The sequence below is a fragment of the Sinohyriopsis cumingii genome, chromosome 15 (assembly GCF_028554795.1).
Source record: "Sinohyriopsis cumingii isolate HCF-2022 chromosome 15, ASM2855479v2, whole genome shotgun sequence".
Classification (NCBI taxonomy): domain Eukaryota; kingdom Metazoa; phylum Mollusca; class Bivalvia; order Unionida; family Unionidae; genus Sinohyriopsis; species Sinohyriopsis cumingii.
In genome coordinates this window covers 18,417,744-18,429,474 of record NC_142975.1, presented here as the reverse complement: position 1 = coordinate 18,429,474, position 11,731 = coordinate 18,417,744, and positions in this window count along the sequence as shown.

The following is an 11,731-nucleotide window of genomic DNA, read 5'->3' as shown; positions in this document are numbered from 1 at the left end:
CTATTCATTTCACTCTGAAACCGAGCACAACGATGGAAGAGACTACCCAAATCGAACGTTTCATCAGAGCTTTGCGAGGGGTCATTAGAAAATTCTTTTCAGACCAGCCGACAGACTACTCTCCTTCCTTGCGAGATAAAAGTGAAGATACTTGCTATATCTGTCAGAAGAAAGGGCATTGGTCTTCAGAGTGTCCAGACCGTCAAAAAAGTAAAAAAGGGGTTAGAAAAAACAAAAGTCAAGATACCTGTTATTATTGTCAAGAAAAAGGACATTGGTCTCCAGATTGCCCAAAAGAGAAACAAGAGGAGTCAGAAGAAGAGAGGGATTCTTCAGAGGAAGAAGAGGAAGAAGAAAAGGAGGAAGAAAGCAGAGAGGTGAAGAAAAAGAAACAGGAGAAGAAAAGAAGAAGGGAAGAAAGTGAGGAGGAAGAGGAGGAAAAGACTGTGACGGTGAAGAAATTCAAAAAACAGAGAGACTAAACAATGAGACAGAAGAAGTCTATGAACTTTTTAAAGTGCTCTGCTGTGAATTGTGAATTGGATTGTAAATATTTATAAAAGAATAAATTATTTATTAAAAGGTAAGTGTCTTTGCGTTTTGATTTTAAAATAAGAAGGTACACTCACACACACACACTCATACACATGTACTAGGGGTAAAATGGGTTGTTTTTTTTTAGTTTTAATGGATGTTGGCAATTGAAAGTCTATCTCTTTTCGAGAGACGTGGGTGGCCCTGAAAAGGACCTTTTTTTGGTGTAGGGGTGAGTTTAAGCAATCAACTTTAACTGTCTTAAGCCTTTGCCACGGCCAAGGCCTACTTTTAGACTGCGTACTGCTGATGATGATGATGATTTGGTTGAAATCACTAAGGGTGGCACGATAGGCTTTGTCACAGGGCTGGAGTGTTTAGCTCGGGAAGGTCGTATTCTCTTCGGTCGTAATAAAGAAGTCTGATATATTTGTTTCAGACTTCTTAACTCCGCTAAAATGTCTAACAGTACCGTGACCGTTTGATTTTCACACCCTTGTTTCTTTGCTGCTGCTGCTTCTTCTTGTTGTTGTTTTTTTCTTACCTCTTCTTCTTGCTGCTGTTGCTGTAGGAGAAAAGCTTGTTCCGCTTCCTTTTGCTGTTGTATAAATTTCTCCAATTCTTTCTGTCTCTGTCTAAAATTCTCCAAGTGTGGTAATGAAGAAGGTGACGAAGGTTCCGGAACAAATTCTTGCGAGGTAAGAAAATCCACAAAATCCCAATTCACCTCTTCTGAAAGTAAGTCCGGGTTCCCTTGGGTAGTCTTCACCGTTGGTGCACCCCAATTGATCGTTTTCTGAGTTTCCGTCATGTTGAAAAACTGTCGCATGGATTGACTGTGCACAGGCGATAGCGAATCTATATAGACTACGTGACGTCACAGTCTGCTCTCTTCGGATTGGATGTGGGCTGACTGAATTTTGTAACGCGTGTTTGGATTGGTCAATGAACTCAATCCGTTTCAATCCTTCCTCCCCCTATAAATAAGCGCAGTTCACTGCATTGATTCACCTGTTCTCGGCGCCTCAACTTGTGGACCGACGTTGAATCTTCCACCCTTGTGTCAACGATGATGTTCAGGACGGACATGCCGATGTATGTCCGATCCTAATGGACAGCTGTCCATAGGACCGCCACCAGCCTATGGATACGTAGGATTTACGTGGAGAGGCAAGGATGCCTCAAAAGAGGCTAGTGTATGGACCTACCATGAGACGAAGCTTAAAACGAAGAAGATGTTGCAGATGCCCTTTATGTTAAGGGCATATTAACATAAACCCAAAGGCCCTTTTCAGGGCCACTCCAATCTCTCGAAAAGAGATAGACTTTCAATTGCCTACCCCTGTTCCATTTCCATAGACCCATCAGGTCGGGACCTTATTAAAATAGGGTCCCGAGCCTGTTCCATTTGACGCTCAACAGTTCCCAAATTCTCATGTTAAATTTACATAGACCCTATATTGACCCAGGGTTTTTCTCCATGTTAAATTTACTTAGACCCTATACAGACCCAGGGAAGTCTGTAATGCTAATTCCTCATAGACCCTATATTGACCCAGGGTTTTTCTTCATGTTAAATTTACATAGACCCTATATTGACCCAGGGGTGTTTTTAATGCTAATTCCCATAGACCCTATAGTGCCCCACTTCACTATTTGTATTCCATTTGTAGATACAATTTGTGTCCTGTTGACCAAGTAAGACTTGAACCACAGTAAGGCTGTATCATGAATGCCAAATACATGCTGGAGACGGTGAAGTAATATATCATGGTCTATTGTGTCAAATGCTGCAGACAAATCATGGAGGGTTAGAACTATAATCTTTCCAACGCAGAGAGAATGTCATTAACTACTTTTAGAAGTGTAGTTTCAGTACTGTGGCAAGGGCGATATGCAGATTGTTATTGCTAATAAGACGTTTGAATTTAGATGAGATACAAGTTGGGATAGAACAACCTTTTCTAAGAATTTTTTATATGAATGGGAGATTAGAAATTCTGTATCCCAACTGTATGGTGACGACGAGTCAATTGAAATTGTGGTGTCAAACTTATCTTTGATGGTTTGTACTTTGTCACGGAAGAAATCTGCAAACATGTCCGGAAGGTCGACTGGAGAGAAGGTAGTTGGAAGTGGTGTAGATTTGTTCCTTGACATTAGCTTGTGAGTAATCTCGAAGAGCTCTTTGTACTGTAGCAGGCTGATTTCGCTGCATGAACTATATTTGTGACATTTTTCTTTGCGGCTTCATAGATTTGCTTATGAATAGTGAGTCTGGTGGAAAGCCAAAGCCTCTCAACTTTACGGCGGTCTCTTTTAGCAGTGCGAAGCTGGTCCCAAACGCTGCTATACCATGCAGAACACTTTTGAATTGATTCTTGGTAGCTGGTACATGTTTGTCGAGCAATGAACGCAGGCAGTTATCGAGTTGTTCTGCTGTAGGAGGTAAGCAAGTTGTTAGGTTTGCTTGGATGTCATGCATTAGTTTGGTTCTATTTATCATACGGAGGTTTCTCTTAGTAGCAGATAAAGGTGGAGGGTTAGGGACTGATACGTCAAGATGGCATATAATGCAGAGGTGATCTGATGCAAGTTCGTGGGATACCAGGGAGGACCGTAGAATGTTATCATCAGGTCTATAAAGAATCCAGTCTAAAATGTGACCATGTTTATAGGTGGGTTGGTTAACTGACTGTTTGATGTTGAAAACATTAATGGAATCTAGGAGTTTGTACGTGTTTGGGTTTCCGGGACAGTCAAAGTGAAAGTTGAAATCTCCAAGAATAACCAGGTTGCCACCTATCGAATTTCCATACTCAGGAGATTCGGAAACTGCTCCAAAAAGAGAGATTCCATCAGTTAGTTTTTTCTACTGGGAGGAGGGCGGTATAGACAGAAAAAAATGGACTGACCTTTGCTGCAGTGTGAGTGTGGTTTGGACTAGTTCAAACGATAATTGGTCATGACAGCAATTCCGCCTCCGCGAGAGTGCGGGGGAACGACTTGATGGAGTAACCAGTGGGTGTTAGATCCACGCATTTGGGCTCATCGCCTGATGATTTTAGCCATGTTTCTGTCAGGAAAAAACGTCGATATTCTGGTCGTTGATAAAATTAACTATTTCTGTGCGCTTTTCCGGTGGTCCTACTGACTGCGCATTGAATAATGCAATATGCAGAGGACATTAAAATTACCACATGCTTTTTCCTAATAAAACGGATGATATATTTCAATATTATTAACATTCAGCCATTTTTAAATTTATAATTTCTTTCAAGGCATTTAAGTTTCTTTTTGAAGCGATATTGCCTGCATTTTTACTAAATGTATGAATCATATTCAATATGCAAAGACTTTAGAACGCTTGCTAGTCAACAGTGTATACGCTTTCTTATGCTTACTATTCAACAGGTATACATATTTTATGTTTCATATTCAACATGTATACACTTTTTATGCTTAATATTCAATATGTATACACTTTTTATGCTTAATATTCAATATGTATACACTTTTTATGCTTCATATTCAGTATGTATACACTTTTTATGCTTAATATTCAATATGTATACACTTTTTATGCTTCATATTCAGTATGCATACACTTTTTATGCTTCATATTCAGTATGTATACACTTTTTATACTTAATAATCAATATGTATACACTTTTTATGCTTAATATTCAATATGTATACACTTTTTATGCTTCATATTCAGTATGCATACACTTTTTATGCTTCATATTCAGTATGTATACACTTTTTATACTTAATAATCAATATGTATACACTTTTTATGCTTAATATTCAATATGTATACACTTTTTATGCTTCATATTCAGTATGTATACACTTTTTATGTTTCATATTCAGTATGTATACACTTTTTATGCTTAATAATCAATATGTATACACTTTTTATGCTTAATATTCAATATGTATACACTTTTTATGCTTAATATTCAATATGTATACACTTTTTATGCTTAATATTCAATATGTATACACTTTTTATGCTTCATATTCAGTATGTATACACTTTTTATGCTTAATATTCGATATGTATACACTTTTTATGCTTCATATTCAGTATGCATACACTTTTTATGCTTCATATTCAGTATGTATACACTTTTTATACTTAATAATCAATATGTATACACTTTTTATGCTTAATATTCAATATGTATACACTTTTTATGCTTCATATTCAGTATGTATACACTTTTTATGTTTCATATTCAGTATGTATACACTTTTTATGCTTAATAATCAATATGTATACACTTTTTATGCTTAATATTCAATATGTATACACTTTTTATGCTTCATATTCAGTATGTATACACTTTTTATGCTTAATAATCAATATGTATACACTTTTTATGCTTAATATTCAATATGTATACACTTTTTATGCTTCATATTCAGTATGTATACACTTTTTATGTTTCATATTCAGTATGTATACACTTTTTATGCTTAATAATCAATATGTATACACTTTTTATGCTTAATATTCAATACGTATACACTTTTTATGTTTCATATTCAGAATGTATACACTTTTTATGTTTAATAATCAATATGTATACACTTTTATGCTTAATATTCAATATGTATACACTTTTTATGCTTCATATTCAGTATGTATACACTTTTTATGTTTCATATTCAGTACGTATACAGTTTTTATGCTTAATAATCAATATGTATACACTTTTATGCTTAATATTCAATATGTATACACTTTTTATGTTTCATATTCAGTATGTATACACTTTTTATGCTTAATAATCAATATGTATACACTTTTTATGCTTAACATTCAATATGTATACACTTTTTATGTTTCATATTCAGTATGTATACACTTTTTATGCTTCATATTCAGTATGTATACACTTTTTATGCTTAATAATCAATATGTATACACTTTTTATGCTTAAGATTCAATATGTATACACTTTTTATGCTTCATATTCAGTATGTATACACTTTTTATGCTAACTATTCAATATATATATACCTTATTATGCTTACTAGTCAATATGTATACATTTTATTATGCTCACTAAATTGCTCTATATCGACTAAATATGTCGATCATTTTGACCTACTTTTGTTATGTGTTATTATTCGGCGTTGAGTGAACATTCTTATGGTTTGTGTAATTTTTCTGCTAGTTCTGTCGTTTATGTAAAAGTCTCGTTCCATTTTCAGCTAGTTATATCGTCTATATCAGTATCTCATTCAATTTGCAGTAAGTCCTGTCATGTATATTAACACCTCATCCCATTTTCATCCCGTCCTCTCGTCTATATCAATGCCTCATCCCATTTTCACCTAGACCTCTCGTCTATATCAATACCTCATCCAATTTTCACCTCGTCCTGTCGTCTATGTCAATGCATCATCCCATTTTCATCTCGTTCTCTCGTCTGTATCAATGCCTCGTCCCATTTCAGCTAGTACTGTAGACTATATCAATACCTATTCCCATTTTCAGCTAGTACTGTCGTCTATATCAATGCCTCATCCTATTTTCATCTCGTTCTCTTGTCTGTATCAATACCTCGTCCCATTTCAGCTAGTACTGTAGTCTATATCAATACCTATTCCCATTTTCATCCCGTCCTCTCGTCTATATCAATACCTCATCCCATTTTCACCTCGTCCTCTCGCCTATACCATTGCCTCATCCAATCTTCACTTCGTCCTCTCGTCTATGTCAATGCATCATCCCATTTTCATCTCGTTCTCTCGTCTGTATCAATGCCTCGTCCCATTTCAGCCAGCACTGTCGTCTATATCAATGCCTCATCCCATTTTCACATCGTCCTCTCGTATATATAAATGCCTCATTCCATTTTCACCTCGTCCTGTCGTCTGTATTAATGCCTCATGCCATTTTCAGCTAGTCCTGTCGTCAGTATCAATGCCTCGTCCCATTTCAACTAGTACTGTCGTCTATAGCATGGCCTCATCCCATTTTCACCTCGTCTTTTCGTCTATATCAATGCCTCATCCCATTTTCACTTCGTCTTGTCGTCTGTATCAATGACACATCCCATTTATAGCTAGTACTGTCGTCTATATCAATGCCTCATTCCATTTTCACTTCGTCTTTTCGTCTATATCAATTACACATCCCATTTTCAGCTAGTTATGTCATCTATATCAATGCCTCGTCCCATTTTTTACTTCGTCTTTGATGTTGATGGCATTGTTGATGACATTGCTGATTTTGATGGCAATTTACGATGTTGATGACATTGCTGATTTTGATGGCAATATTTGATTTTGACAGCATTTCTGATTTTGATGGCAATTTTTTATGTTGATGGCATTGCTGATTTTGATGAATTTTTTTGTGTTGATGGCATTGATGATTTTGATGGCAATTTTTCATGTTGATGGCATTGATGATTTTGATGGCAATTTTTCATGTTGATGGCATTGATGATTTTGATGGCAATTTTTCATGTTTATGGCATTAACTGACTTTGACGGCAATGGCCATGTTTGATGTTGATGGAATTGCTGATTTTGATATCAAAGTTTGATGTTGATGGCATTGCTGATTTTGATGGCAATGTTTGATGTTGATGGCATTGCTGGTGGCAATTGCTGATTTTGATTACTATTTTGTATGTTGATGGCAATTTACCAGCACAAATAGAACATGCAACACCCATAAGCCTTGTATTATTCATTGTTCCTGTAGTGTTAGTCCTATCCACAAAAATATTACCTAAAAGACAACCTTTTGTCCCCGCGAGAAGAGTTAACATAGAAAGGAACACACAATGGTTCTTTGTGTCCAGAAAAGTATTATATCTGTACTGTGACCTTGACTTTTAGCTTGCTTAATTCGTACTATTTGCATTTCCGGTAACATCAGTTTATCTTGGCCTTGTAAAGCGTTTTTAAGCACGTCTTATAGCGAGTGGTCGTTTATTTTTTGCATATATTTTGGCTTAAATTCTATTTTTTTCTCACTCGAAACTCTGACTTTAGATAAGCATGAACCTCGAACTGCTTTTGAACACTGAACCGTTCTTATAACTGCTGCCAACCTCATGATGTCAGTATATTTATTGAAATATCAATAAAATAAGCGCTTTCACAAGAAGGTATTTTAGCAAAAAAGAGAGTACAATCTTGTTGTAGCATATATTTTTACTCTATATTCAATAATCATACTTTATCTTTTTTGCAAGCTTAAATTTCCGTAGTTAGAATATTTTTTCATAACCACATTTTATTTGATTCGCTTAGAATATTTTTGTTATTGATTGATTTTAAAAAAGCATCTTTTAATATCTCATTTTGCTGATTTGTTAACGAAGCAGGAACTTGCACTTTACTGATTACATTATATGATTACATTATATGGGTATACATTGACATTTAGCTTTTCATTTATTGCATGGAATGTTAGGTAACGGTCACATAAGACAACAGCATAACAATGATATGGAATACCTTTTCTGAGGATCTCCATATGGAAAATTACGACCTCACTTACACGTAACCTAAATATCCATAATATTGAGTATACGGTTTTCATGATTCTTGCTAAAATCACAATGAAATATGAAATTAAAATATTTATATGTTTTCCCGTGACAAGGTCTGTTTGGATTAGTAAAATTGCATTGTTGGTCTAGCTTAGAATATGTTGAAAATTCGTCATTCGCATTATCAATATGATATTCTTCTTGATTAATAAGTTTGGCTGCACACTGAAATGTAATAAACTTTTGACAACTGCACCGATCCATTTGTGGTGATCCCCCGTGCTAAATTTAATTCATTAGCGTTGTCTATATTTCTTATGTTCAAATTACATTTTTGAGCGTATAGGCAGCACTAATATGTTTTCAATATTACTTGCCATTCAATATAAAAATTATGTTTTGGCATTCCTAAATTAATACGATTAATTTTAACCTTACTGTATTCCGTCTGCTCTCATAATGTGGATTTATATCCAAAATTATGGAGTGTTTGATACCAGGATATACTGTATTTATGTCACGGCATAAACCAAAATATAGGCCCACTGGATAATTGTAAAAAGAAAGACAAATGTATGTTATTATTTGTTAGTGCATTTTCGTAATGTAAATCCTCCAATGCCACTTGCATGTTTGGCCTCCAATAAACGTTGCTGTGAAAATGTCTCCAGTAATGTTGTAATTGTCAGCTACAACTGTTGCTAGTGGTATTAATTCATTGAATCTGTTAATAGAAGCATCATTATTACCAGTCTTTACATCGCAACATGTCTGTTGCTGAATAGTTTGCATAATCAATTGAATACGAGACCAGCCCTTGTGTAGTACTAGCTCGTGGGACATATCAATTGAATATAATACCAGTCCTTTTATGGTACTAGCTAATGGGACATATCGATTGAATATAATACCAGTCCTTTTATGGTACTAGCTTGTGGGACATATCCATTGAATACGAGACCATTTCTTTTATGGTACTACCTTGTGGGACATATCCATTGAATACGAGACCAATCCTTTTACGGTATTAGCTTGTGTGACATATCGTTTAATAAGAGACAAGTCGATGTATGGTACTAGCTTAATGGACATATCAATTGACTACGAGACCAGTCCTTTTATGGTACTGGCTTGTGGGACACGTAAGGAAGTTGTTTCTATCACATTATCATCTGTCAGATATGGGACACTGCGAATAAGAATGATGCGTTATTTACTAATGATACTGCAGCTATCGCAACATAATTTAATGAGGGAGCTGCGTCTGTTTGTAATTTACATTTGATTTCAGTAAATTCTTATGCGATAGTAAATATATATTTTTATCTATCCATTCTATGATGTGTTGCCCATACCATGTTGACCATCCTCATATCTTTATCTATCCATTCTATGATGTGTAGGCCATAGCATGTTGACCATCCTCATATCTTTATCTATCCATTCTATGATGTGTTGACCATAGCATGTTGACCATCCTCGTATCTTTATCTATCCATTCTATGATGTGTAGGCCACAGCATGTTGACCATCCTCATATCTTTATCTATCCATTCTATGATGTGTAGGCCATAGCATGCTGACCATCCTCATATCTTTATCTATCCATTCTATGATGTGTAGGCCATAGCATGTTGACCATACTCATATCTTTATCTATCCATTCTATGGTGTGTTGACCATAGCATGTTGACCATTATCATATCTTTATCTATCCATTCTATGATGTGTTGACCATAGCATGTTGACCATCCTCATATCTTTATCTATCCATTATGTGATGTGTTGACCATAGCATGTTGACCATCCTCATATCTTTATCTATCCATTCTATGATGTGTTGACCATAGCATGTTGACCATTATTATATCTTTATCTATTCATTCTATGATGTGTTGTCCATTTCACGTTGACCATCTTCATATCTTTATCTATCTATTCCATGATGTGTTGACCATGACATATTGACCATCCTCATATATTTATCTATCCATTCTATGATGCGCTGACCATTCTTATGTTGATCACCCTTGTATCTTTTAGATATCCGTTTTATGGTGGTTTCTCGTGCATTTTATTAATAAAATGTGGAATATGTTTAACATATTCGAATGTTCTAATTGTTTCATCAATCGGATCATCTTTGGACGTCATCATATATGGTGACTCTACTTTTTCATGTCAGTATATTATGATTATATAAAATTTTTACTTTTTCGTTCATTATTTAAATTAAATTACTGCCAAGTATCAAATCTGTCAAGAGTTCTCTAGAATGCTGATTTGATGTTTTTTATTTGATGTATCTTCTAAAATATAGTGTACTTGGATATTTCCATTTTATTATTCTTGTATTGTTTTCTTTGTTTCAGGTTTTAATTCAGCTGAAGGTTCAAACATCTTTTCAACATTTTCTGTGTTTTCTTCCCCAATTATTTTCTCAACAGCGAGATGTTTTGGCTTGTGTCTCTACTTGACTTTGGATGCCACCTAATACCGTGGAACCAATTTTCGATGCAAATGAATACATTGATTCAATAAACCTGGTAAAATGCTGGTAAAAAAACAGTTATGCGTACTGTGTATGCCTCTTTTAAAAGCATAATGATCAAAATGTTTTTAATTTTGTTAAATCAAGATTCGATTCCCCTTCAAACTATTAATAGATGTCGTTGAGCGAAAATCTGTTTAAAACTTGTCAATTGCTCTTGAAAATCCATTAACTTTTAAAAAGTGCACGGCTGTATGTGCGGGTGAAATATTTTGAATATAGTTATTTGGAGAATATTTTCCGCAATAAAGTACACCATCCGTCCATTATGTATGATTATAATTGTAATGGTATAGTGTTGCATTAAAAACAGAGACCACACGCAGTTTTCGAAAAGAGCTTTCCCAACATTTTACGCGAATGAGCGCAAAGATCAGAACAGATGGCACAGTCTGAAGATAGAAAGTCATGCAAAAGTGTTACAGTATACATTTCTCTTTAAATTTTATAAGCCCGTGTATATTATTTTTTTTAATTCTGAAATAATTGCCATGTTGATTATTTGTCCCAGAAATTATTGCTACTCTTATTTACACTGACAGTACATAAGTAACACCGTGAAGAACCACCGATCCACGAGAAGCTACTGGCAACATAAAATAATTGCCATGTTGATTATTTGTCCACCATGTCTCGCAATCATTATACTTACAGCCAATCTTACAAGTTTTACAAATACCGTATTCGGGGCAACCAGCACCCGGATATGTCTGCCGTCAATCTTTACTCGGATTCGTATGCTGCTCTTTAGACTCGGCACCAGAACAAGAATTAATACAATGTTCTTTTGTTGCACGTGCATTTTTATATAGAGGACATGATATGCACTCACTGTGCTTCTCATTTGGAAATGTAAACCTTTTGGTAGCCAGTCCGTTGGAATTAAAAGATTTAGTTTATTTTGTGCTGGAAAATGTGTAACCTAAAGTGAATTTATTTTATTTTGTTTTAAATATTTCTATATTTCTCTTCGTGTTTTTTTTTTTTTTTTTTTAAACAAGAAATTTTCATTCCGGTCAAATAATTACTTCGAGATTCTTCTTCGAATTTTTTGAAAAGCTCCAAGTCAGTACTTAAAATTAAACACTGTTAATGGTGCAGAGAATTCTCTTTTAATTCA